Raw genomic sequence first — 5151 nt, forward strand, 5'->3', positions numbered from 1 at the left:
CGCTGCAGGGAAAGTGTGTCCTTGGGTGATTTTCCAACTCTCCCCACCCCCAGCTTCACCCTCTGGGCCCCCCTGGCCCCATTAATAGTCTTTAAATAGTGTCTCTCATCCATCAGGCCTACATGGGAGATTTTAATATTGTGTGGGAGTCCAGTGATCAGCGCCCATGTGTCCTGGGTGTCTTGGGAGGGGAAGGGGCCTCGCTCTCACATTCCTGCCCCAGTGCACCTGGGGTCGGGGGCAGCAGACCCAGACTCTGTTCTGGCAGAAGCTCCCTTTCTGTGAACAAGTCTTCCCCCACTCCCATTATCCTCACTGGAGGCTCAGGAGGCCACAGCATCGGGGCACCTCCAGCACCAGGACTCCACCCTAAGGAATTTCTCAAGAGCAGGGACCAGGCCTGGAGGTGGAGGGGAGGAGGGCACCGGCCTCTTCAGGATCCCCGGGGCTAGGATGCCTCCTACCCAGGAGGGCCTTGGACTCAGTTTAACTACCACCCGGGGTCTCCTTCCCTCCCCTGGTAGAGAGGCCCTTCAGATTCCAGGGCCCCAAAATCCTCCCCACCGACTTCTGACCCCAAATGCAGAGTCGGAGACCCAGAGACCCCCTCCCCGGCTTCTTTTTTCTTGGAGGCTCCCAGAATTCCCTGAAGATGTTATACTCAGGGTTCATTATGCTGAAGGATGCAAGTTAAAATCAGCAAGGATGGGGGGATGAGCAAGGTCCACCTTCCTCGGCTGTGGCAGCCCAGGGAAGCCCACCTGAGTCCGGAAGTGCAGGGTTTATTGGGGTCTGTCACGTCAATGTGGGGACCACCATGTGCCTGACCTTGGCCTCCAGCCCCTGGGGGCAACTCAGGAAGCCCCACCGTGTATCACGCCGTCAGCACAGACCAGCCTGGAGCGAGGCCCATGGAGCATGGACACTCCCAAAAGACTCAAGGTGACCTCCTAGAGCCAGGAGCAGAGGCCCGGCCTCTCTGTGGGCTGGTGAACCCACACCACACAGGCCCTGGTACAGTGCCCGTTCCGTGTGGTCAGCATGGGTGCACGCGGGTCAGCCAGTGTCTGTGTGTCTCAGCCTGTGACCACTGACCACACTGTCCTGCTCTGCTCCCAAGAGCGAGGCCAATGGAAGGACAACGCGGGTGGGAACAAAGCCGGGTCATGGTCAGGCTGGGTGAGAAAGGGTCCAAGGAGTGAGAACCCGGCTGCCCTTGCCTGGTGAGCCGAGAGCTGACGTTCGCCCTGTGGTCAGTCCATCTCCCCACATCCCGAGGTAGAGCTGCCTTTCCTGCACCCTGGGGCAGGGTCATGCCTGTGTATACAGCAGGACGCACAACAGTGCAGCAAGCCTGATGCCTGCCCTTGCCATGTAGTCAGGGGCTTGGTGAGGGTGGAACATCACGACAGGACGTGGGCCGACCCCGGGGAGGATGTAGGGGTGAAGTGTTTGGGAGCCTCTGGAGGGAACCCTCACCTGTCTGCACAGGTGGATTGAGGACACAGACCAAGGGTGGGCAGGCGGGCAGCCCAGTCCTGGGTCATCCCTGAGGCTGGAGGAGGGGTGTGGAGCGGGGGGTGATGGCGGTGGGGATGAGGGGCTGATCGCCGGACAGTGTGGAGACAGATCATTCGAGGCAGCCGGGAAGGTGGAAGACTGTGCCCAATGGGAGGACGAAGAGACCAGCAGGTGGCGCTGCAGGCGCGGGTAGCAGGGCTGCTCCCTGCAGGGCGGCTCCAGAGCCCCACACCGCTGAAAACCATGGGGTGTCCGGACAGAACCCCAGAGGATGGGGGGCCATATGGGCGGGAAGAGTTTGGAAAAGTCACCTTATCTCCACATGTCCTGGGGGAGGGTTCCCTGCTCCAGCCTCTTTCCTTAGAGTCTCCCCACCTGGGGAAGTCAGCACACTCAACAGCTGGTCGTGCAAGGCTCGGAATTCGTCGGGAGGATGAAAGGGAAAAGGGGGGAAGGAATGAGAAATAAGCTCTATGTATTTGGACAGCACATGACACTCTAATTTCCAATCAGCAAGAGGAATTTCCCAAAGGCTCAGGCTGCCCCTGTAACCAGAATGGGGCTTGAAGCAATCCTGCTGCTTTGTGGCCGGTTCCAGAAACAAGTTGAAGACACTTGCTCAGGGGCACTGCAATCCACAACGCCTGCAAGGTTGTAAATGACAACTATCGTAGAAAAATGTCTTGGGGTAAGTAACTGAAAAGGACTTGAAAACAAGGCAGAATTGCAGGAACCGGATTGCAAGAGGTAGATTGGACTCGCCGTTAAAGCACATGAAAGCTGCTCAATATTGCCTATGATTCAGTTGGCCAAAAAGGGTGTACAGGTTGAAACCCATACGACCTTTGTGGCCAACCAAACATGCGGGAAATACAAATCAACACTACAAAGATGTAGCACTTTGCCCCAGTCAGAATGGCCAACCTCACAAAGTGTAAAAACAAGAAATGGAGGAGAGTATGTGGAGAAAATGGAACCCTGCTACGCTGATGGTGGGAATGTCAATTGCTAACAGCCACGCTGGAGAAGGGTATGATGTTTCCTAAAAATTCTAAAAAATAGAGCTACAGGGACTTCCTGGTGGCGCAGACGTTAAGAATCCAACTGCCAAGGCAGAGGACACGGGGTCGAGCCCTAGTCTGGAAAGATAACACATGCCGCAGAGCAACTAAGCCCGTGCGCCACAACTACTGAGCCTGTGCTCTAGAGCCCGTGAGCCACAACTACGGAGCCCGTGTGCCACAACTACTGAAGCCTGACGCCTAAAGCCAGTGCTCCGCAAGAAGAGAAGCCATGGCAATGAGAAGCCCGTGCACTTCAACGAAGAGTAGCCCCAACTTCCTGCAAATAGAGAACCCCACACGAAATAACGAAGACCCAACACAGGCAAAATTAATTACTTAATTAATTAAAAAACAATAGAGTTACAGAGCATACGGCACTACCACTCCTGGGTGTATATCTCGGGATAACCATAAATCAATAGCACACAGGCACTTCAACTATTAGTGTGGCACTTTTGCAGGATCCTCGACTTGGAAACAATATAAATGTCCTTGGAAGGAAAAATGGATAAAGAAGATATGGTACTTATGTATAATGGAATAGTACTCAGCCATGAAATCAATGAAATAAGGCCAGTTGCAGCAACTCGGGTGGACTTAGATACGATCATTCTAAGTGACAAAAGTCAGACACAAAAAGACACTTAGCATAAGATATCATTTATAGGTGTAATCTAAAAATGGCTACACATGAACTAAATTACAAAACAGAAACAGAGTCACACGTTTAGAAAACACACATATGGCTGCTAAAGGGGAAAGGTGGGGTGGGGTGAGACATAAACCAGAGGGTTGAAATTAGCACAGATACCATTCCAAAGACCAAACAGGTAATCGACAAGACCTACTCTATAGCTCAAGAACTGGACTCAGCACAATCTAGTCACCAGAAAAGAATATATAGGACTGGTAAGAATCTTAATCTTGAAAGAATTTATGGATGTCTCTCTGTAAGTGAAACAAGTGGATGTCCCAGCAAGAAAGACAGCATGGAAAATCACCTTTACCCCATTATAAAAATAAATTTTAAAAAAACAAAAAAAAAAAAGACAAAGAAAATGTTACAAAATTCGTTCAGGGGCTGTGATGCAACCTGGATTGACCGACCACATCTAGACCCACAGCTGCATGGGCCCTAAAGCTGGACACTTGTGGGGCGGAGAGGCATGGTGAGGATGAGTCAGCAAATGCAGCCCCTTTAGAGTAATACTTCCTGGTCCCCATTCCATGGATCCCAAATCTCCAAGTGCAGGGGACCCTTCGTACAACCAAAACATGCATGGGACACCCTGACGATGGTACACCATCGCATCGGGAAGAGTTTGGAAAAGGCACCTCATCTCCCCATCTCCTGGTGCTCGGGTTCCCCCCTCCAGCCTCTTCTCTAACAATCTCCCCACTAGGGCAAGTCAGCACCATCAACATCCTGTTTCGCACGCTTTGGAATTTGTCCGCAGGATGAACTGGAAGGAGGGGAAGACTGAGAGAAACGCCTAGGTGTTTGGAGAGGCACCTGCCACTCGAATTTCCAGTGAGGAAGAGGAATTGACCAAAGGCTCAGCCAGCCTTTGGAACTAGAATAGGGCTTGAAGCAATCCTGCTGTATGGTGGCCAGTGCCCAAAGAAACAAGTTGAAAAGTGGAGCTCAGGGGCACTGCAATTCACAATCGTGCAGGATTGTAAATCATACCTAACGTGGAAAAATGCCTTGAGGTAAGTCACGAAAGAGGACTTGAAAGCAAGGCAGAATTGCAGGAACGGAATTTCAAGAGGGAGATTGGTCTCGCCTCGAAAGCACATGGAAAGGGGCAGAACTTCTTCAACGATGCCGTTGGCCAAAAAGGGCGAATGCGTTTTTTCTGAATATATTCAGGAAAAACGCATACGCCCTTTTTGGCAAACCAAGCAGGCGCACAATGCAAATCAACGCTACAAGGAGGTATCACTTCACATCAGTCCGAAGGGCCATCCTCACAAAGTGTAAAAACCAGAAGTGAAGGATACGGCATGGAGAAAAGGGAGCCTTTTTACGTTGATTGTGGGAAGGTAAATTGCCAACGGCACTCTGCAGAAGTGTAGTTTGTTTCCCAAAACATCTAAGAAACAAAGCTACAGAGCATATGGCACTTCCACTCATGGGCGTCTATCTTAGGAAAACCAAAACTCGACAGGACACAGGCACCACAACGTTTAGTGCTGGTCTGTTTACAAGAGCCTCGACTTGGATACAACCGAAATCTCCTTGGAAGGAAAACATGGATAAAGAAGATGTGATACTTATGTGCAATGGAATATTACTCAGCCATGAAATCAATGAAATGAGGCCAGTTGCAACAACTCGGGTGTACTTAGGTACGATCATTCTAAGTGACATAAGTCAGACAGAAAAAAGAGACTTATCCTCAGATATCAGTTATAGGTGGAATATCAAAATTGCTATACATGAACTAAATGTCAAAGGAGACACAGAATCACACATTTAGAAAACACACTTATGACTGCTAGAGTGCAAAGGTCGGTTGAGGTGAGACATAAACCAAGAGTTTGAAATGAGCACAGATACCGT

This window comes from Eubalaena glacialis, chromosome 13, assembly GCF_028564815.1.
Source record: "Eubalaena glacialis isolate mEubGla1 chromosome 13, mEubGla1.1.hap2.+ XY, whole genome shotgun sequence".
Taxonomy (NCBI): domain Eukaryota; kingdom Metazoa; phylum Chordata; class Mammalia; order Artiodactyla; family Balaenidae; genus Eubalaena; species Eubalaena glacialis.